Source organism: Copadichromis virginalis, linkage group LG7 (genome assembly GCF_057382275.1).
Source record: "Copadichromis virginalis isolate Kocher_CV1m ecotype Utaka linkage group LG7, C_Virginalis_male_GT1.1, whole genome shotgun sequence".
Lineage (NCBI taxonomy): Eukaryota > Metazoa > Chordata > Actinopteri > Cichliformes > Cichlidae > Copadichromis > Copadichromis virginalis.
This window is the reverse complement of record NC_140624.1, coordinates 7234484-7259097: the sequence shown is the minus strand read 5'-3', so window position 1 is coordinate 7259097 and position 24614 is coordinate 7234484. Positions and strand designations below refer to the sequence as shown.

The 24614-nt window shown below is 36.7% G+C and overlaps 1 protein-coding gene across 1 annotated transcript in view; it reads right to left on the bottom strand.

The window, feature by feature from the left end:
• Nucleotides 1–24126, bottom strand: part of LOC146704339 (leucine-rich repeat-containing protein 4C-like) — a 150074-nt gene extending 125948 nt beyond the window's left edge. The window contains exon 1 of the mRNA XM_085461429.1: nt 23456–24126. The gene's annotated coding sequence lies outside the window, so the exon portion shown is untranslated. The remainder of the gene's footprint in view (nt 1–23455) is intronic.
• Nucleotides 24127–24614: the final 488 nt, after the last annotated feature.

The window sequence follows — 24614 nt, the reverse complement described above, 5'->3', positions numbered from 1 at the left end:
GGGACTCAGAGACATGGTGTATTCACTGTGCAAACACCACCTGCTGAAAACTATTTGGGCACAGCAGTTTCCACTCCAGACTTTGCAATCTCAACAAAACACAAACCCAAGTAAAAATAAATAAGTTTTATATGCATGCATATACAGACATGCACACAAAAGTAGTGTTTGCCCATGGACAAAACAACTACTGGAATGATAAACCACACCTGATGTAGTGCTAAAAAGGTTACTCTTCCACATCACTTGTCCAATTTCACTTTAATATTTGCATAAGTCGAGCACATGAATTGTGCTTCAGTGTGAATTGAAATAAAATGGTTATATTCAAAAGAGTTTTAGTATTTCAGTGTAAAATGTAGGTTACATGAATAGAAGGAAATACCAACTTATAAAGCAAGAAATAACAGTTCCTTTCAAGCTACTTTGGGATTTCAGTGTATTTGGACTATTTTTATCTGACTTGTGTATGGCTTGATTGACATGTGAATAACTTTTGGGGAATAACTGTGAAGAACAACAGGAACAGATACATTTAAGTTGCAATATAGTACAATGAGTATTTTTTTTAAACAAAAAAAGCACCCCCAAGCAGATGATTAGTGTTTTTGTATTACCCACCCATCCATTTTTAACCACGTACCCAATTTAAGGTGAGGCTGGAGCCCATCATAGCTTTCATAGGATGAGAGATGGAGTACACAGAGCTGTTATAGTATGTATTATATTACTATTATCATTATTATTATTATTATATGTATATGTATATGTTTTAATATGCATCGCTAAGGTACGCTTGTTTTTGGACAATTGCAGTTTGTGGTTATTTTACCACAAACTGCAACACACTAAACACGACAGTGTGTTTTAAATCAATCAGTCAATATGTAATTTACGTGCTTCATCTTTGGGGGATTTCATAAAAGCATTGTGTTAACCATTTAGGACTACCAGCATTTCTACACATAGAATCCTTCTTAGAGGCCCAAAGTGAATTAGACAAAATTAAAAAAACAATAATAATAATTTGAAATAAATATCTTTAATACTAGTGTAGAACCCTGAGACAGGACTCTCTTCCAGACACTCTAAACCAAGGCACAATGTACATTTCAATTCCTTTAATTTTAAATATGTTTATATTGTCTATCCTGTAAAATAGTCAGATGTCTATTCATATTAATGTACAGAATTCACCTGCTTGCTGCTACTACTGCACATTCACCCAGTGTATATACTATATATATATATATATATATATATATATATATATATATATATATATATATATATATATATAATGTTCTTCCTCTACCCCCCCCCCCCCCCCCCCCAATTTTTGCACATGTCGAGGAGCGTGTCAGGCTACATTTCACTGTGTGTTATACTTGTATAACTATGCATGTGACAAATAAAGAACCTTGAACCTTGAACCTTGAAGTCAGGAACCCACAGACATCACCAAATGCTATGATTGTTTGTGGGTCCCTCTACCTTACCTCTTCTCTAAGTTAAAAGCATTCTTGGTTGGATTGAGATTGTCTTGAAAAACTCTTTGGCTGGTTTTGTTGTGTGCTTTGGGTCTTTTGCAGCATTTTGCTACATCTGAACAGAGAGTAATGGCTGTCCACATCACCAGAATCAATAAACACTATTGACCCAGTTCCAATGGCAGTTATTCATAACCCTAACACTGCCTCCACCATGTTTGATAGCACATGATCTAAAGGAACTTTTCCTATGTTTTCCATAACTTTTGATATCATTCTGGTACAAGTTACTCTTGGTTTGCTCAATGCAACCCAAGAGTAACTTGGTTTGCTCAATGCAAAGATGCTTTCTCGAACTGGGCACATTGTTTCAGACAAAATATAATCTGGCATACCAATTCTTGAGTAGAACTTTGCTCTAAATCTATATTTATATGCATTTTTTGTCAGGGTCCTGGGACTGGGCGACCCAGGATCCCTGAGCAGTCATGTATTATATTATTATTATTATTATTGTTGTGTATTTTGGTGTTGCTCCCCCTTCCCTGTGCTTGTGTATATGTGTGTGTGGGTGGCTGAGCACTTGTTTATAGGCGGTGTCAGGCCTGGAGGGTGTGGCCCTGCAAGGGGACTGGCCACACCCGAAGCCACACACCTGCTGCTGATCAGGCCTCGTCGGGGGAGCTACTTAAGAGAGTCTTGGAGCTCCCACCGACGCGGGATCATTCCTTGAGACTCCGCGTTAGTCGTCCCATTGAATTGAGTTAATGTGTGTAAGTGTATGCCCGCGGTTATTTGTGTCCTGACAGCTGCGTCTATTGTTTCCCGCAGGAGGAGCGTGGAAGGCACGAAGAGCAGCGAGCACCGGGGGGTGCTGACACGGGAGCGGAGAGCACAGAGACACGAACTATTCACGCAGAGACACGACACGGGAGTCTGGGAGAACACGGGGATTTATTGTTGTTTTTGTTCCACTCTGTAAATAAACACACTGCTTGAACTTTGAGCTCCGCGCCTGGGTCCTCCTCCTTCCCCACATCCCCACGGTCTGCCAGCCAGACCGTGACATTTTTATTTTACCTTGACAGCGATATGCTTCCCTCCTTGACAGCACTCTTGACTTGTCTAGATATTGTGAAGGAATTTCTCTTAAAACCTCAGTGACAAAGGCTTAGAAACTAGTCAGTCACTCCCATCGCTGATCTAACTGATAGATATGCCATAATCAGTTAACAAGTGGTTGTTGAAGGTTACTGGCTGTCACCAGGTGAAATATGTTGCATATGCAGAGGACAAATATCCCTGTTTTGTTTACAAGCAGATTGCTGTAATCACCCACAGTTTGACTAGTGTTTGCAGAGAAGTCAGTGTCCTCCATGCTTTTACTCTCCAAACTATAGTGAAACTTGCAAAAGTGTTTCACAAAGCACAAATGGAGAATGTTTGCCATGACATTAAACAGTGTGCTTTACCACTACAACCAACACATTTCAAAAGGCACAATGTTTTACTCTGAAAGCATTACACACTTTCACAGTTTCGCTCCTGCTTGGCGAATAGTTTGCAAATGTTCACAGGATAGTCAATGTCTTTAATGCACTCATGATAACAACACCATAAACCTCTTTGTATGTGGTGTTAACATATAACCCTAACCGTATTTCACACTATTGACTGTCGATCACCTCCATTAACCACAGGTTGGCACGCATGTGTGTGGCTAAAGCCTAACCAAGGAAAGAGTTCTGATATATTCCACTCTGTATATATTCCACTCTGTAAGTTTTTACTATGTCGTTAACTGATTAATTTAGGTTTTTCTGCATAATGATGAGCTCTATCACTTGCATTGACATCTCTTTGAAACTGATATCACCTCACATTGAGTGTTCCAGTAAAAAGCTACCAATGCAAGTAAAACACTTGGAATCAACTCCAAATATTTCATCTGCTTAATTTGTCGTGAATAATGAGGGAACAGGCCTCACTTGTACGTAAAACAGCTTATCAGTCAAATATCAAATGTCTATTAAAAGGTAAGACTTTGCAGTCAATTTAGTATTTGTTGTCTAATCCCTGGTATCACATCTGAAAGACTACATTTCAGATCACATCTTGATTGACTGTGTTCTTGTGCAAATACCTGTGGACTAAAAAGTACTTTATTGTGAGAATGTATTTCAGTATTACATGCAGTTATTCTGTGGGATTTTTGGACATGTTTCAAATAAATACATGTTTTATTATAATAGAGAGTGAAATACTAGAAACACCTTATATAATACTACTTTTACTTTACTTTGCTTTCTAAAAAATGTTTTTATCCATATACTGTATGAGTATGAGTAGCTTGGTATTTTTACAAGCAAATATCACATCATCATGTGTTCCCCATTATTTGGTTGCATTTCTGACCTTTAAAATAAACACACAGGCGAACAAATCATACCACACAATGTGACACAAGCTTACCTTTCTTGTTGTTTTTACTACAAGTACTCTACTTGTCTCTGTCGAAAAAGTAAACCCACTCTATTCAGAGTAATCCAATCCATAAATATTAGCATGTAAAAAAAATCTTATTCTTCATGTTACGTGCGTGTGTTGTTGGTTTGTTTCTTAATGTGTGTATGCTAATTCACCTGTGCAGGGGCTCAGCTGTGATTGGTGGATGGAAGGCACGGCCTGATGTAACTGCTCGTTTTCTCCTGTGCTGTTAGACCAGGGAGGTCAGACTGTGTCATTTCTTTCTTTATTTTCTGGAAGAGGTAAAAGGGGAACTGAAGCCTAGGTTGGGTTTTGTTTGTTGTGTTGGCCTTGGCTCACCCTGAAATCATACACTCCCACTACCGTTGTATTGAGCGCCATTGCTGTGAATAAATTATTCTTAAAAGTCCGACGCTGTGTCTGTTTGGGCATGGGAAGTCGCGGGACACCCCGCTCTTGTTACGGTCATTCCGAGCTGGGTCGTAACACTTCAACATCTGGAGAAAAGCACGAAGCCATTCTTTGGGTCTCTGTTTCATCTGAAATTAGCCTTTAAACATATGGCGCTGCACATACTCTCCATATTGTCATTTTGATAATGCAGCAAGCGCATATATCATTGGACCGTTACTCCCACAAGATCTTAAACTTGTAACTATCAGAGTTTTGTTACTTTTATCAACACACCACGTGCATACCATACCAGTATACACTGAAAATACTCTGGTAGATCAGGCATGGTGGGTTTGGTAAAGAACACTTTCTGTATAGAAATATTTAAATCACATAATGTAGTTTGGTTGGACTATGCTGTATGTATCCATTCAGGCTCAATCAAATTGATACGTGTACCTTCAACATTGACTTTAAATGGGATTCATGACTCAGGTGGGGTTTGCTCCATGTTTCGAAGGGTACAATCCTTCAGCAGTGAAAAAAGGACAAGAGGAGAGCAGTTACCTCTCAGAGAAGCAATTACAGGAAGCAATAAAGGCGCAGAAGTGCATTCAACAGAAGCAATTTTTGGTACCTCTCTCCCTTTGGCAGTCCACTTGTTTTCACTTGCACAGAGAAATAGATAGAAAGAGAGAGGGAGCAAGGGGGTTACAGTCTCTAAGGTGTCATTCCTTCCCCTTCTCCCTGCTTGCCATTTCTCATTACAATACTGCATTGTTTACTTTCTACAGATGTGGGCTGAAAATTGTGAAACAAAGAGAAGCAATTTGGACTAACTAGATATTGCTGAGAGAGCACAACAAGGTCACAGTAAGGCCTGATGAATGGTGGCCCACTTTCAAGCAGAACTAAGACTGCCTTCTGTAGCAGAGGACCTTATGCTTCTGGTAATGGTAGAGATAGTGAATGACTATAGTAAAGTGCAGCATCTACAACTTCAGAGAAGTGTGTAATCTTGATATCAGTACAATCATAAAGAAAGATAATGATGAGGCTAGACACTTCTGGGTAAGTGAGGCTAATTATGTAATATTACTGTTTATCAAATGCAATGAACTACACACACAAAGGGTTAATCCACCTAATATTTTGGAAAACATATATTTGAACACCTTTTGGAAAGAATGTTCAATCATGTTTTTAATACGTAAAATCAACAAGTCAAATGGGTGTAATGTCTTTTATCATGAATTTATGGTTACCCTGTGGAGTTGTCTTCCAAACAGAGCAATGCTTGCATTCATTGTCTCTCATTCATAACCATTGTGTGCTTTCTTGAGGTCTAACAAATGTGCTGAATGTGCCTCCTTCTCCATAAAATATTTGCAATGCTGATTTTTTGAAATGCTTGCCTTATGAAATTCATTTACAACCATGTTTGCATAAACAGCGAGTGGATTTGGGCTTGCCTGCATTTTGCTGGTACATTGATACATGGAGAAATGCTTTAAGTCATTAAATTACTAGACAGAATATACATTAAATATATGTACGCTCACCAAAATAGTACATGCAGCAGTAGCTCCTAGTGTCTTTGCTTTGTTTTGAGACAAAGGAGGCAAAGCAGAATACACTGACACAGACTTTCAAAGTAAAACAGGAAACACAAACACAGAGGCAATGATGACAAGGAAGACCGAGAACTGTAGCTGTGTCCCAATTCAGGGTCTGCACGCTTGAAGTACGCATATCAAGTGCGGTTACGTCCCCGCCACGCGACGGCGGCTGTCCCAATTCGAAGTGTACTTCAAATGCATACTCCAAATGTGCCGTCGATTTCCCCAAATATCAAGCGTGGTCTGGTGCACGCTTCGTGGTCCCATATATCCCACAATTCATAGCGCGGCGGTGGGTGTGGATAATTTTGCCGCAAAATAAGGCAGAAGGGAGCGACAGAAAAGGGTTTTTTTTTTCAAAACTTTATTGAACTTATAAAGCGAACAGTCAGTCATTCCAGTTTAGTTTGTACAGTAGACATACAAGGCAAATAAGAGTAACAATATACAGTACAATGAAATAAGAAGGATAAATGAATAAAGGATAGAAAAAGAAAAAAAGGGGGGGGGGGGGGATGTGACAGACTTCATAACAACTTTGTACTTGAGGTACACAACTCATACCTTAAACATTTCTGAATGAACTCCAATCAATGATAAACCTTTTTTATTGGAAGTTAATTTAAGAGAGTTTAAGTAATATTCAATTTCAATCAAAACCAAATTAAATGATGGGGCTGAGTTTTGAAATTTACATTTATATATATGGAATTTCCCTAATAAGATGGAGCGGCCGAAGAGTGAACTGTCAAAAGTACTGAATATGACGTCACTTATTTATGTGCGAATGTTTAATAATTAAAGTCAGTCATATATCCACAAACACAACAAGCTGAAAGTCAGTGATATATGTATATGTGTGTGTGTGTATATATATATATATATCATAATATTCTGACAATACTATAATATTGGCCATATTATATTTACATTGCCACAGTGAGTTGACTTTAGTCTCATGAACAACATTAACTAATTATTATTTACTAACTAATCTTAAATGACTGTTCAGCACAGAAATGAAGCCCAACTATCATGTTTTACACTCCTGTGGTCTCAGCCTCAGATACTCAACTAATCAAAGTGATGTCATGACAAAAATGAATGACCAACAAAACATTTTCCTCCTTCATTTCTGTCAAACAATGCTGTATGTAACGTGTCTCGCAGTTAGTATCATGGTTGCTAGGCAACCTGAACAGCGCAACGAAGCGTATACCGTCCCATTTCACAAGCGTCTCACTTCCGCACTTCTCGTACTTATAGTACGCACCGTACGTAGTATGCGTAGTGCGCGTACTTCAAGCGTGCAGACCCTGAATTGGGACACAGCCATAGAGACCTGAAACGTGGGACAGGAAGGCACAGAGTAGGCATAACATGGAACACAGGGGGGCACATAAACAAAACCTAAAGACTAGAAATCAAGAAATACTAGAGAACATAAGGAGCTACAAAACAGAAACCAAAACACTAGCAGTGATAAACCACGATGAAATCAAAGATTTATAATAACACAAAAACTGGGCCTAAGAATAATAATAAGAACAAGCATAGGAAAAGTTGGAAAATTATATTAAAGTAGATCATTATAAACAATGCAGTTTAATAAAATAAACACAATATCTCGGAAAAATGGAAAGCACGAAGGCAAAAAATATGCTAAACATAAATTTAAATGAAATAGAAAATACAACAATGTCAAAATCTGAATAAGTGAAAAGCTCAATATTCTAAATTATTGTATAATAAGAGCTCTAATCTAAAAGGACTACACGTATTAAGATTTTTTGCATCTATCCTTGAAGTAGTGGAGCAGAAAAATGATGCTAGCAAAACTCTTCACTTACATGTCCAGTAAGTAGTGCAGATATGTTATATCTTAAACTGCACATGGATAAGTGGTATATAGAGCAATATTTTTAACCACACACAAATTTTTTAAAAAGTATCTTTGTATTGAATGCCTTTATCTTTTAGTTTGTCTACAAATGTACAACATATCAAACACAATAAATATTTTTATGAAACTAGAAACTACATTTTGTTTTCATTTTGAAAATTACTGAATATTTGTTTCAGCACTACTATCATGTACCTAAAAAATAAATGTACACCTAGTGATATTACCGGGAAACTTGCTGAGCACATTCTTTGTTAAACAAACTCTTATTTGTAAGATTGCACATGGCAAATCAGTGATATAGGCAGGAAAACAAATCCAAAGTTTTGCGTTGAATACAGCAGTATCCCCTTGATTCCCCCCTCAGGTGTGTTTTTTCTGAGAGATGAATGTTTGTACCTCTACTTGCACTTCCCCTTGGAAAAATTCATCAGAAGTGCTAGCTGCTTTCACTTTATAACCTCTTCCTATACGTATCAAGCCTTCTGTATCTTTCTCTCTCCCTTCCTCTCTAATGGCTTAAGTTTTCCCTGGGGGGAACTATAGCCAGGGATGATACTTCTCTAGATGGATTTAGAGTTGCTGAAGGTCTTTCTTGTCATGGGAACAATATAAAAATTATAAAGCATGTATTTTTTCTTTTTTCATAGTGATTTCTTGATGCATTTTATTTTGTCAAAGCCAGATGAATCCTCTTCGCTTGGATAAAGCCCTGGTTAAGCTTTGAGTCATATTCACAAGCTGTCTCTCCTAGTTATAGTATTCTTTACTACCTCTACTATATTACCGCTAGCCTTGTGTGAATATTCAGATGAGAATCTCAACAAGTCCCTTGAGGGTAATTTTCTTTTCTTTTTTCCCCTTTTGATCCTAGAGGTGCAAATCTTTGCTTTATCGATAACTAACTGATTATAGATTGCCTTTCTTGTTTGTTTTATTCCTCCTGATATGTGCTACACTCTGGGTGCACTAGTCAGACACTAAACATATTAACATAACAGGTGGTACCCTTAGACAATATTCTGTTTGCAAATATTATTTGACAAAAGCATACTCTCAGGAACAGCTATGTGGAATTAAGTGCTTTATGAAATTTAATATAGGAACCATCAGGGCAATAAAGGAGTGACAGATATTTGTAACAATGATCCATCGCACCAATGATCCACATCTGCTATTTATTTTTTGCTCTTTTTTTTTTGTTAATTTCTGGAATTTTTGACAAAAAAATGTGCGGCATTACTTACACGTTAATAACCTTTTGCCAGCAGTATCATTATTATCATGGCAGCAGCACTGCCATGGACATCTCTGCTGATATACAGTATCATAAGAAATGAGATGTCAGACTCTAAACATGATACTAAATCCAATAATGAGCACAGGTTGCTGTGACAGTATAAGTGGCATGCATTTTAACAACATTTTCTTTCGTCTGTTAACTGAGAATTGTCCAAGGAAAAATTCCAAGGTAAACCTTCAAACTTGACTGGAATGACTGAATTCAATTTTTAAACATAGCAGTCAGTTTTTTTGCCAAAAAATGTCAGATATATTTCATCTACATGTCTTCAGTATTGCTGGCACAAACTTCCTTTGGCCCTATGAGTGAGAAAAAATAATGATAATAATAGTTTTAAAAAACACTAAATAAATAAATAAATAATTGGTGAATTCTGACAAAAATGTCCATGTCTCGAGAACATAATCACACAGCACCACCTCAAGTCTTATATAATCAGGGACTAAAAATAGTGCAGCAGATGGAAATGATATAAAAAAATAAACTTTGGAGTACTCCATTTGCAGCAACACAAAATGCTGTAGGTGTTTTTCAGCATGAATCATTTGCCTGAAGAAAAAGCACAGAAAGCTGTCGAACCAGTTCTACAGCACACTCCAACACACAGTTTTCCATGGCTTTACGCAGTACTGTTACTTAACATTTTGTCAACGGGGGAATCTTTTACAATTTTTTTTTAAAATTCTATTACATATAGAAACCGGATTTTGTTGATTTGCACATCTCCATCAAAACTATTGCAGTTTGTTAGCAAAAGCACTGAACCTTGTCAAGTTAAATTACTCAATGACTAACACCATAAGACAATATACAACTTATTTATCGTCAGAAAATTATTAATAATATAAATATTATTATATGAAAAACAGATTATACTTATTCTGTAAAGTTTGGTTAGTTTGCAACCAAACCAAGCGGTTGAGATAAAATCTTTAGTTAACTAAAGATTTTATCTCAAGTACCGCACACATGCTGTATCTCAGAAATCAGATTTCAGAAATACTTTATTAATCCTGAAGGAAATTATAGGTTACAGCAGGCAGCACGCTAAGGGGGCTAATCTGTGCCCACTTACTCCTTTGATTGTACGGGATTAGCACAAATATCAAAACATTAACACATTAAAGAATCCCTTCTGTATTAACATTGACAAGGACAATTCTGTGTTTTTGCCTGGGATTACCTGTCTTTTTAGTGCCTAGTAGTTTGGTATTAAAAGCACTTATTCAAACATAAACAGGAAATGATAATATGAAGTCAGTAACAAACGGACAGATGGACAGAGGTACCACAACACCTCTTACAACAAGTATCTGCAGGTACGTTGTTCAGTTATCAATGAAAACCCTTAATACTAGCATTACTGTCCCATGACTGATTAAATTGTGCCTGTTCTGATCTTCTTTAAATTTGTCTGCCATTACTATTACTTAATCTGTTTAGAAATAGAAAAAAAAAATAACTAAAATAAACTGTAATCTTTGATATTAATTTCAATGCTTGGTACTACAGCGAGTCTTGTTTCCCGCTGAAAAGATCCAGGACGGGTCATCAGTGGGAAAATGACAAATCTAGGCATTGTTAATCAATATAAAAGACAGAGGAGCTCTGAGGCAAAGAATACTGGAAGTAGCACAGTTTGGGGGCAAATTATCCCCTATGCCACCCCTGGGCACAGCTAAACCTGTTTCTCCATAACAGAAAGGTAGACTCCTAACCTTACCCACACAGCCTTAATCTTCCAAATGCTGCTTGGGCATTTGAATTTCTACACATCAATCTCAGGGCCCCGTCCTGCCTTGATTAATGGCCCCCATCTATCATGGCACCATGTGGCGTGCAGGCCTTGCCCCGCCAGACAGCTTTGCTTTAGAATAATGGGTGCACTCCATCCCAGTCCCCGCCATGCAATGATTGTGCATCTTTGTGATCTATCTGTCAAGCCCCTCTGTCAAAAGGGACAAGAGGGGACAGTGCAGGGGTAAGCAATCAGGATGAGGGAGGCATTGCAGCATGCCATTTATGTACAGTATGTAACAGAATGCCTTTTATTGTGGCTAGCTGGGCTGACTGATAAACAGAAATATTTTCTCATAGACAACACTGTCTCTCTCATTCTGTCACACATGGGAGCATGAAGGCTTGGAGACATTCTGTCTGCCATCAATAATGTTGGCAGGGAAAGCAAAAGCAATGATGGTGACTGCAGGTTCTATTCATGTATGGTTGCTTTCTTGCTTCCCTAATATTCCTAACAAAATTAAATATTTGCTCAATTGTATATGTGCCAAAACAAGCTGCAATATGAGAATGGAGGGCGGCTTAATGTTTTCTTTCCAACCAAGGAGAAACACACTGCATGGACATCATCACAGAAATTTGAAAATACTCATTTTTATCAATATTCTGAAAATAATTAGCTGCAATTAACTCTATCTCTTACAAAGAAGATGAATGCCACGTTATCCAGCCTTTTATGTGGACACACCAGTATTGTGTGAGTCAAGAGCTATTCATGCTTTTAAACAAGCCATTCATCATTGTCATCTGAATATTCTTAATTCTTCATGGTGCTTTTGTATGTCTTGTTACTGGCAGGCAGGCGAACAAAAACTCTCAGTCCTTATGGAGAGCACACAAATCAGGCAGGAACGTGTGTTCGTAATTAAGAACTCATTCACAACAACAACTCTCATCATATTATATGGTAAAGGGACGGTCTTGACCACATTTACACATTGAGTCTCAACAGTGAATCTTGGTTATTTGATGTTCTTTGGCATGTTTTTGAAATACCACAGTCTTATGTGTGAACATTGTGGTATTGCCTGTTGCTTACATTTTGACTGGCTGCCATGTTGTCCACAAGCATGAGCTGTTAAAATGCCTTCCACTTCTCTCATTACATTGCAGCCTCATCACTTTGGTCCTCACAGAAGATTATATGACAAATCAGGAAGGATGGCTAAAAAAGAATAGTTACTAATTAGGACAGTCTTAGTTAAAGTAGAATTACATTTAAATTTCAATCTCCTGTTCACTTCTAATGAAAACCTATTTTCCAAACCATTCCAATTTGTTCTGATTTTGTTAGCTGTGAGAGTAAATAACAATTTTCCAAAACAAAATAGAATAGGCATTGAAGATTAAAAATATACTGGTTTGTTTAACTAATTTAACTAATTTGCCATTACCTATCTAAATGCACAGCAATTCAAAATACAAAAGAGAATGTGTTTAAGAATTAAAGAAAAGAAGCTGCATTAAATGACAATTCATGTGCGCTGTTTTACAAGTGACAGGGACAAAACTGTTTTACTAAGTGCTCTCAGAGTGATGCAAAATCTTCATGAGCCTTTAGTTTTGTTTCACCTTCTGAATTTCTTTAGCTTTCTACAAGAGCAGAAACAGCATCGTGATACGGCTTTAAGCGCAATAACTGTATGCATGAAAAAGCGATTTTCATTCCTATGAAGCCGTGTGCTGTATAATGAAAAATATGTTGCAGCCATTCCTCATTTTTAAATTACTTTCCTTGGAAGAAAGTTGAAAATATAGTATAAAAGGTGTACAAATTCTAACAAACTGAATCTCGATATTTGGTATTTCTCCTTCTATTGTTCAACACCGCCTGAACTCACTTAGACAACCTTTTCTGAAATTTGTCTAAGTCTTTGGAAATAGTTCTTCAGGCTTCCTAAAGGACATTTAAAACTTCTTCTCTGGTTGTTGGTTACATTTTGTTCTCTTCTCTGGCAAGACAACTCCACACTGTCTTGCCATGACTGACAGGGTTCTATTTAGTGTTTTGGTGTTGGCTCTTTCTGCAGTATTGTATCCTGTCCTGCTCCACAATACGTTTTAGCACTGTGGTGTTTTGTGTAGATTATCTGTGTAGTCAGTTTAATTAAAAACCTTCAGATAAAGAATTTCATAGTCCTTTAGCCAGAGCGCACTCTGTTGAAATCACCTGCTTATTCACAGTATTCATTCATTTGTCTTTACATATATGTGAGCTTAGCTTAGCTTGTAGCCGAGTCATGGTTTTTTCACTTGTCCCTCCTGCAGTTTCCTGATTCGTGTCAGATGTTTAGCTACTCTTAAGCCTCTTTTAGTATACTTGTAAGAAATATAGCCTGTTTTGTAGGTAAAAAAAAGAAATACAAATCTGGTAATTCTTTGTTTTTATATTCATCGTGTCCAAATATGCCCAAATATCAAAGAGAAATTAAAAATGCATGCCATGGAAGAGTTCAGGTCATAGGAGGTTAATGTACAATAATTTTTCATATTGTATAATAATGTATACAAATCACTGAATAAATAGCTTTTAATAAACTCAGAAACCCTAGCCTACATCTTCATTTAGAAAAGTTTAAATTAAATATCTGTTTACAAATTAAAAATCAGAACCTAATTAAAAGGCTTGAGTACAATCTGACAGGGTTCACTGTCAATAATCTACAGGGGCATTCAAAATATTAATGAAAAATTAAGACAGTTTCTTTGCAAAAGAGCCGATTAAATTTTGTTTGTTCAACCAAATGATTTTCTCATATATGTCACTCTAAAAGTGCTGATGGAGTCTGCACCTATTCAACTTGCCTGTCTTATTTAACCAGACAGGGCAGGGGTTGATGTCTGCTCTCCATCATCAGGGGTTTCTTTGCTAATGTTTTTATTTCTTAATTTAACCTCTATTTATACAGGTTTTCCCACTGAAACTCAATGTCTCATTTACAAAGGATTGTTTCAGAAAAACATATTAAAAGTACAACAATAAAAGACACTAAACACTAAAATTGTCCAATATTTACACAGTCTCAAAAAAAATGATCAAAACAAAGAATGTGCCGAAGGAGTTAAAAAAGGAGCTTTTTCACACTACAGTGGTTAGTAAGAGGAAACGTATCTGTTACAATGAAGAAACACCAAAGCTTGTTTTCTTGCTAATGCTATCTCTACTAATGCTATGTATAATGGGAAACCCATCACATTCTTGTCAAAACCTAGATGTTTATCTACAATATGCATGCACAAACAACCAGAAAAAGGCTGCTGGGCTTTTAGCTTGACAAGCTCAAGACATTGTTAACAGGACACAGGCACAACCTCAAAACACTGGGCCAATATAGATTTCACTGGGATTGTAGTGAAGCAGCATTAATCGTGATTCCAGAGACAATATTCTACAAGATCACATTAATTTAAAGGATGACTTAAATGAGAAAAGCTTTCTTACAAAATGCTTTCACTTTCATCTTTTAAATTGACATCTATTTTTAGATTTTACTAAATAGCACCTTTTGCTTTGCTTGCATTGGTGGAATGTCACTGAATTAGTAAATAATTTATTAAATAATTAGAAAAAGTGTTAATAAAACATGACTGAACCTCTGTCATTGTTCTGTACCTTGATACACATTAGAACACTTGTGTCAGTCTGAAGGCCATTACACACCAAGCCTGTTGTAAAAAAGCACTAACATGGCAAGTTAAGTCTGCAAGAAAAGACAGAAAAGGAAGCAAGAATGGGACAGAGTGTTTCATCCACACATTACTCTATTTGGAATGTCAGAGGATTCTGTGAAAAATAGGTGCGGGTCATCATGTCATATGGTTCTATTTCAGCTGAAAGAAATAGACTTAGTATTACAGACAGGGAGAAAGCTTGCCAGCCAGACTTTGTGCAACCCTTCATCACTTGGCCTTGAAGGCTTTTCTGCAAGTAGAGGTACATACAGCATGATGTCAAAATCACTCTTGTACTGTCTGGAGTATCAAAGACAATGGTGCAGGGACAACAAGCAGTGGATGATATCCACAACACCTAAGGTGATTTACTCTTATGATTTCTAAATGTCAAGCTAAAGTTAAATCATGATTTACTGGAACGATGGAGGAGAGAAAAAGATGTTTGTGAATGTTATCTGGAATAAAACTTTGCATTAGTCCTATCAAATAGGTCAGGTCCTTCTGCCTTTTGATGTAAATTGGAGTGCGGTTGTTGTTAAGTGTTGTTGATGTTTGCTGCAGCATATTTTTAAAGGGTGTTTCTAGTATTTCCTACGGAGCCTCGCAGGGGACATGGGAGAAAAAAAAATTAAGACAGACTTTTGCGAGATCTTGCAAAAGTTGAATTCCAACAATGGCTGCAGCTACTTAGTTGTAATATTACTCTTTCTGGGTCACAAAATACACTTTTAAGATATTTTGAGACGTGAATGTAGTTGTGTAAACGTCAGATATCTGCTCGCTTTACAAGACATCACATATTTGCAAAAGTGCTCCGACGTTTTCGGAGATGTATGAAACTTTTGCGAGATCTCACAAAACTTTTGCGAGATCTTGCAAAAGTCCGTCTTAAATTTTTTTCTCCCATGTCCGTTGCGGGGCTCCGTAATTTCCTGCTGCTCTTAAGTTGATGATAAAAGATGGTGATTCTTTTATGTTCATTTTTTTAGAGTGGACATGTAACACTACATCTATAAAGGCAAATTTACCATAGAGCCATGCTCTCAAAAACGGACATAGATTAACACTGTCTGTGAAACTGGATTAAGAAATAAGCACTTAAAGTTTATAGAATATGTTTAGCGCCATCTTGTGTCAATACAGAACATGGCAGCCTGAAATTATTTTATGTTAGCTAACTAGAACCAACAGCTCAGTGGAATATAAGTAGGCTAAAACTAAAAATCAGTTTAAGCTGTTACTTTTTTACTGGTCCTGTTAGCTATAATGTTGGGGTTACTACATTTTATAGATGATAAAGTGTGGATTAGAGCCTGTTTGAGTCACCAGACCAACAAGAGAAGATTTTCGTCCCCAGGCAGGGTGGACATTACCACGCAATCAGCTGACAAAGCATATGTTTGCAAAATACAATAAAATAGTCTCTTTTTCCTCAAGCACATCCAAACTATATTATATTCACATCACACGACAACCATAACTGTTTTTTACTGAAGCACGACCAAGAAGTTTAGTTTTACTTGATCAAATCTTCCCTGTGAACACAAAAAGGTTGAACAACAGGAAAAATTCATCACTGTAAAAAAAAATCAGAAACATATACATTTCTGTTCTTACCACATGTTATTTTTAACTAAGCCACATTTATTTGTATACTCATGTGTTTCATATTTTAGTTAATACAGTCTTTGTTAGATTTTTAACTTTAACAGAGTTTTAACTTTGCATAATCCAATACTGCTGTCATTTCTCAAATATCTTTAGAGAATATGGTGAGTTTGAAAACATCAACGGTTATCAGTAGACACTGCAACATGTATTAGTTTCCTCCATGGGACAAAGAAAAATTATGTCTAATATCCAAAATGTGCACTGTCAAATAAAGGTTTACTCCCATCAATTTGAAAACCTTCTTTAAAATAGAGATGCAGTACTGTGATGGAAAAGTTAATTTGGCAATCTTGTTTTGGCAGTCTTGTGATAAAGAGCAAGAGTAAAGAGCAAGAAACAGTGAGCCCGTCATATGTCATCAACAGTATTTTTATAGCCCAGAACCTTAGTCAGAAATCATCTTCTGAACCCCATATGAGGGTCAGACCTGCAGTAAATGGTAAGTGTTAAAGCTTTTGAAACTGTGACACTACTTAATTATATATATACAAGGATATGCAATGGAAGGGTTTTTTTTTTTTTTTTATCTGTACACTAATTATTACCAAGGAAAACGTGTTTTGTGTCATTTTATTTTGCTGCAAAAATTTAGAGTGCAAAACAGGTTTTAACATAATTGTTCTCTCATTGACTGCTCAAAAGAATGTTTTTTTCAGTCCTAGCTGTGAAACTTTAAGGCTTGTGAAAGTTATCACTCCCTCTCTCAAAAACAGTTGACCTGGAAAACACTGCCAACCAAACTTATTTGAACAACATCAACAAAGGTGACCCCTGAACAGCAGGGCACACACTGCACTGGCAATGCTTCAAACAGTATTTAACAGAAAATCAGATGATCCTGCTTTATTCTCATTGAGTTCGTCCATCAAAAAGTAATTTAAAGACATAGTTCAGGCTAATGTTGCAATTAGTGTGTTCTGCATTTCATTTCCTCTAAAATTAGGTTCTGTAAGAGCAAAAGCAGTATGAATGTTGGTGGCTCTGTGGGCCAACTCAAGACATTTTCACCATGATTTGAATTGCTGATGATAAAGACCTTTATTAGGCTTTGGCCACAAGCTAAAAAGCAGCTATTAACCTTCATAATCAAATTCATATTAATGGTGTAGTTGTGTTTTAACATAGCTTACATCTAAGATGTTTATTGGAAATTATTAGTCTCGCCCACACTTGGAAAACTAACCCTTTAGTTTATGCATGCGTCCTTGCACCAATGTTTAATTTCACAGTTTACTGTTAATGGCTTTTTTGTAATTGGTAATGTTGACAGTGAGTGCCTCCTCTACTCACAACCCACAACAACAAACCTCTAATAGCGCATTCTCTGTATGTATGGGGAAAAAATGGATGAGAATGGTGAAGCACCCTATTCCTCTATCGGTCACTATTTATAGCCCAAACAATTAAGCTGAGAAGACCTTCATTAGCCTGCTGCTATTCAGCAGGACCCTGAGTCGCCTTGCCAGCCAGCTAAACAGGTGTTCCTTAATAATCACTGCTGAATTGCCAGCAACACTGGTTTGCGGTTTTCCCTCCATATGTTTCAAGCTGTTAGCAGTCCTCTACTGAGAAATGAATGACTTTCTAAGCCTCATTACAATATCTTACAGTACACATGGCTATTGGCTGGCAGTCTGACCCTAAAATAAGACAAACTGGCAATATCTGTGACTTTCTGCAACAGTACCAATATAACACATTTGAGAGTAGCTACGTAACAGTATTATTATGTCAGCAGTATTTTGATCAAAATAAAACTGTCCTTTTTGGAACTCCTGAATCTTAAAAATTAGCCCTTTTTTTGCCTTTTCTTTATAAGATCAACGCTAACGCAGGTGTAATGCTTTGCTGTAATGCTGAGGGATACCTTCTTTACAATTTAACATTCACTATAACCTATATAATTAAAACCAAACATATATGGCCACTTCTAATGCTGCAAGTGACAGAAGGCAGAAAGACAGCTGTGCCAAGAGCTGTAGATGACAGGCTGCCAGAGATTTTATAAATACTGCTGCGGTGTGACACCACTTTATCCAATTAGGTTCTGGTTCATTAATTATCTGATCAAGCAGTGCTAGAATATAATCAGCATTTGTATAATAGGAGGATGAGTTTGGTTTGGTAATTTTTCAAGCTGCAAGTATGAGCCAGGTCTTGAAAAACAATTAAAAATGACCAATTAGACAACAACAACAATAGCATAACATAACAACAGCATAATGAAACAGTAATATAATATTAATGATAATAGTGATGTTTATTATTAAATCTCAGAAGTCCACAAATAAGCAAAGACTTATGCAGTTTTATGCTGAATTAATTGGAAAAATATACTCCCAGTTTAATTCAGTGATGGAAAGGAGCTACACATGAATATGTAGGTCTGTAATTCTGTTCATTGCACCTACCGGAATATAAACTATTTCTGTCCTAGTTGAATATTATGGACTCGGTGCCTTGTCCATTAAGAATCTGTCAGTTGCTTTTAATGGCTTTGAGAAGATTTTATGTAATTGGACACTCTGAAAGCCTACCCAAACTCAATAATATATTCCCCCCTCTACCAATGTATTCATCTTGTTTCATTTCTTTTCCAAATTGTGCCTTGCTGTGGCAGTATTTTACTTAACTTGGGCTACCAAAATTAGATGTCTATATTCCCTTGTCACGCATTCCTGTGCATTATATGTATATAAGACAGTGAACAATACTCAATTTGTATTTATGTAAGCCACCTTTGTGAAGTTCTACCTGAAAATCACTATGCACATTTGTACTTTTCTGTTAAGCCCAACAACCCCTCTGGTCTTAGTGAATACAGCAAATGCTTGGTTTCGTCTTTGAACAACATCTGAATTTTGAATCTCAAATCTCTAACCTGATTTGGACTTTCCTTAAAACGTATCCATATCAGAGGCGCTGAGACCGTATCACTGCAGCCGACTTCTCATATCGTCAGATCAAGGGGTCTTAATTGTTCCATGCTTTTACTTTAAAACCGGCCATCACATCTTTGAAGTTGCAGCAACCAGACTTGGTAACAACATTCTTAAGCCTGTGTGTATGTTGGAATAAATATCAGACTGTATAGTTGATTACGTGTCTGTTTGTTGGAACATGTATGCTTATCTTTACTGTATGATTTTGTTCACACTCTGAAGCATTTCTAACTTTGTGTTTTGATACAAATACAGGTATTATCATTATTATATCTCCTAGAATGGTAGGGTGATATTTCTATTAATTTAGTGACTATCTACCTGCAGCATTGTACCAGATTAAATAGAGCTGTCAGTCTGTAGTCTCACTGTAATTATGATAAAATACTAATGAGGGCAGAAGCAACCTGTTCAGACATGCCCACGCTTTCAAATGTCTACTGAAGATGTCAGCAGGTACAAAGGATTTTGGGGGAAGGGACATTTTTATCCATTAGCATAGGCGAGACCTGTCCTACCAATCTTTTGTTACTAATTTGGTCAGTTTACCAAAAGATTATGTATTTTCTCACTATTAATTTCATGCATAAATTTGAGGCATAATATTTTAAAAGCTGAAAAATGTATTGAAGAAGATTTATTTGAAGATCAAATTGAGTTGATTATATTATCTGAACAGATGTATCCAAGGAAGGTACAAATCAAGGACATATTGTTTTTAAAAGGGAGTTAAAAGTGTCAATATTTGTTTGAATGAGTTATAGTACAGAATCGTTAATATTTCCTCTTCATTTTACGTGCTTTGTGTCATAATGTAATGTCTTTATAAAAAGTTTATAAATCATCAACCTGCAAAATAATTTTTAAGGTTTTATAAGGTAAAACATTTTTATTCTCATCTCAATTATTGGAGGTCACTGATTTAACACATACACAGTTAAAATACATAGTAATGTTGATCTGTCTATGAGGTGACACATAAGGTTGCAACAAGTATTTTAGAAAGTCAGTGACAGCTGGTCAAACCTTCCAGTTTAAACTGCCTAAACTTCTCTGCATCTGATCTCTAACTGCCAAGATCTACAATATGAACAAGGCATAGATCAGTGAGGTTGTGTTCCTCTTTCACTCATACTGCCACTCTGCTGTAAGAGACGTCAGTGAAGTGCATAGATAACCACTGATATACACACAAGTCTGGTTTAAAAGGAAAGTCACTGGATGAATTCATAGCTCATGAAGGATCTCCAGTGACCCCATTAAACGTCTTTCACGCAAAGTTTATTCTCAGTTTGTCTCTAACAAAAAATTTTCACTTTAATGATACAACAAAAAGTCATATGGGTATTTGCATTAATTTGCTTTGTGATAACATTTGATCATCAGTTCAAAAAAGTGTCTTTTTTTGGGACTAATTATTGACTAATTATTCATCACATACTGATGTGATGTTGCGTGTGTTCTTAATTCAGTGTTTACTGGCAAATAATAATGCTTTGGTGAGAATATGACAGTGAAAAAATGCACAGGTAAGAGTCTAAAATTCTAATTATGAACTGACTTAAAACTTGATAGGCCTTTGGACATAAAAATGCCTCTTGACTTGAAAAAAAGCCGAATATAATGATGCTAAAGATTAAACAAAACAAAAGGCATAATTGGCATTAAAGTATTTTTAAATAGGGGTTTACATGACACACAAACTGAATTTATTGTAGCATGTTATATTAGAGAGTGTGATGAAATAGTGCCAATGGAAATAAAGCAGTTTGTAACCATTCTGTTAATATTTCATAAATCTACTTTATTCCAAAAAACACCACATATTATATCAGGTAATCGTGACGAGATAAAGCTAAACAGAGAATAACAAAACCAGCAACTTCAGCAAATACATGCAAAATATGTGGTTTGTAGTCATCAGTGTTGCAACACATCAGCACACATTAATAGATTTATGTAGGTAAAAGCCAGCTGCAGATCACTCTTGAGGTCCACCAGTGTGCTTCTGTTTCTCACTTGTTTTTGATGCTGTTCCTATTGTTTTCCTTGTTCAATAATATATGGCACATATGCTTGCTACTGAGACTAATGTTTTTGGTATGGGATTTGTGCTGGATTAAGCTTCAAAAGAATGGCTGATAGTCTGTTGTTCGGAGCTGGCATGCTCCGTTCCCCACAGGGCTGCTGGTTTAGAGCAGTTTGGATTTGTAAGAAGAAAATAGAACCAATATTATGCAATCTTGTTTTCTTTTTTTTTCCAGCCATAATATGTAGAGTATATGCAGTCGGATGAATACTGGCTGATGGGTAAAGAGTAAAAAGTAAGAATAACAACCCATGCTTGACAATTGCAATATTGAGCTATGCTGCCACAATGATTCATGTATTCAGCTCAGGCCGAAAGTATTGTTTAACAATAACCTATATCCTTTTATATTGAATTGTGAGTAAATAAATCAAATTCTGTTCACTTTTTTAAGTGATCCTGTTTTGATGAAAGGACTGTATCAATTGAACTATGTTTGCTCTGATTTTGATGACACATATAATTTCATTAATCATGGGTGAATGCTTTTCTAATATCTTAATCAGCGGCAATTACCAGCCTTTCATCATCACCTTACTGCTTCGAGAATCACAAGTAGCATCAAGGGTTGTGCACATTGGCTCATCATCACATGCTCTCTCAAGGGTACGCCACTTGTCCGGCATCTCAGAGGCCCTGATTGCATACAAACAAGTGATTCCGTAATCTAAATGTGTGTGCAAAGCTCCTTCTTATCTCAACATGCCTATGGGTAACAGAGTAGCGTGATTGCAGTAAATAGAAACCGCCCACCACCAATACTCAAATCCTGTAGGACACAGGCCGCCGGTGTATGGTGAACTTGATTCTCAGACTGCTTAGTACTTCACAATTACAAGAATGTGTTATTATAGTTGATATAGTAAGAGGTTAGAGAAGACTGAACAAGCGGCAGGGATCCGTAGTTGACATCAAGTTCCTTGAAAATGAACCACATGGCTTCTTTATGAACCTGATAAGATGCAAAGGGAGGCTTGTTTTTTTTTTTTTTTTTGTTTCATCCCGAGACGGTGTCAAGGCAAAGCAGTAATTTATGCTGTAAACAGAGCTGCAAATCTCTTACAGAGAAGCCTGTGGATTCACACAGGAAAGTGACAATTTATCTTTTACAACAGACAACGATGCAGATTTTGCTGCATTTAGTGATTATGTTTTAAGTGGTGAATAGCCTTAGTTACGCTTAGATCTGTTTTTTCATGAACTGTGATATGTGCTTACAGTATTGTTATAGCATAAACAACCTTGACAGTTCAGCATTACAATTCAGAAAGCAACAAACAACTAAGAAATACAAGGAAATATGATCACTTCATCCCACTAGAAGAACTTCAGTCCACCTTGACATTGAATTTACAAGTCTCTAAAATTCTACCGGCGAGATGGACAACTAGTCTTCTAAAACAATATTCCATAAGTTGGTGTTTAGATAACCGCCTAATGTGTCATAGGAATGTTTCATCATGTTTCCCTAGAGTACTACTCGACCGATAGCTTAACTTAAGACAGCTACTAGATTGTCTCAATGGTTTATGTTTTTCCTTTAATTTGTCATCTATATGTATAGCATAAACAGCTAAATGGATGTTTCCACTGTGCATCTGGACAGAACAATTCAGCATAAGCTTTAAGATCCAAAGTAATAAGTTATGCTGATATCCAAACATACTAAATCATGTCACTGTTGACAGCCTGGATGATTACTCTCACAGCAGGGAACTGTAGCCTAGCAACAAAATTACAAGAAGATGATTTAGAAGAAGTCTGACCACCCAACGGTTAGCCAGTCAGTGTTGTTAGCATAATGCATGAAACTCTGCAGGCAGGCTACAAACATGACAAAAAACCTAGATTTTCTTTTTTAATACAATTATAATAATAATTAAAATATTCCAGAATTACAGAGAACATCTAAATTATATTAAATATTACAAACCTTACCCAGTAAATATCAAAATGATTACATTTCACTGAACATATTACACAGTTATGCAGTGTCATGTCAGAAACAAAGAGTAAGACTCAACAGATGTCTGTCAACAGCCAGAAAAGGTTTACATGAACATTAGAAACTTGTATTACTTACCAGTGTGTTTTAGATCAAAGTCCTGGGCACCCCGCAATGCACAAAATTGAGCAACACTGGAACTGTGAAGCCAATAGTGGAGCTGTTTGTTGTCTTTTGTGTGACCAAACTTTGACAAAAAATGAAAAATAAAATATAGGTATAGAAAAAATAAGTGAAAAAAGAAAGGCTAAGGCCTATTTGGAGCAGAACCTGTTATATATTTAATGACTGATATCCCTTGACTTTTTTCCATTGGACGAGACACAGTGATATGATAAACTCAAGACAGATCGCAGAGGATTGGTCAGGAGATTTATATATCTTCAGTCTTCTGCTGGTACTAATGTCTGACCAGTAAATAGGCAGGCACTAATTCTCATTTAAGCCATGCTTTCTGTTGGTATGAATATTCCTTGAAATCAAACCAAAGGCAAGAAGTAAATGGACTGAAGAGTGTCAGAAGGAAAAGAGAACTCATATGCTGCAAGGCAAAGCTCGAGAAGCCAATATAGTAATCCAGAAATCATACTGGTGGTGGCATTAGAGAGGTGTTGTGCTCCCAGTGTGTAATCCCTGTGTCTCCACCTCTTTGTGTCCACCTTGTCTCCAGCTGTGATAGAGGCACTGAGTGATAGAGCAGTTCTGAGTGCTGCTGCCGCCGCTGCTGCTCCTGCGTCCTTCCTTCTACACCAGCAGTCTCTGCTCAAATAAATGCCTGGTCTGTCACAGTTCTTTGCTGCAATGCATTAGATTCATGCACTCCCTCCCTCTTTCTGCCCTCTTCCCTCCTCGCTCACTCTTGTTCGTTCACTTGCCTCAGTCACACGTGAGGAGACACAGTGAGAGTCTGGAATACAAATAAGATGTCTTTCTTAAAGACGTGATTGTGCTTCTTCAATTTGATGACTTTTTTTAAAGTCACAGTGAATGAGTGTGGTGAATAAAGTAGAAGTGATCTTGAGATGGCAAGATTCAGATTTTCAGTGGACTGGGCTGTTACCGAGCATTGTTTTTATCCTGGTCCACGTTTTGTTTTTGTTGGGTTTTTTGCTTGGTCTTGCATAAATCTTGCAGGTTACCGATCATAAACTGGTATCATCCATTTCAGTTAAAAATAAATGTTAGTTGAAACTGCATTATTTGCACTGCTAGAAAAGACCTTTACAAATGTGTTACA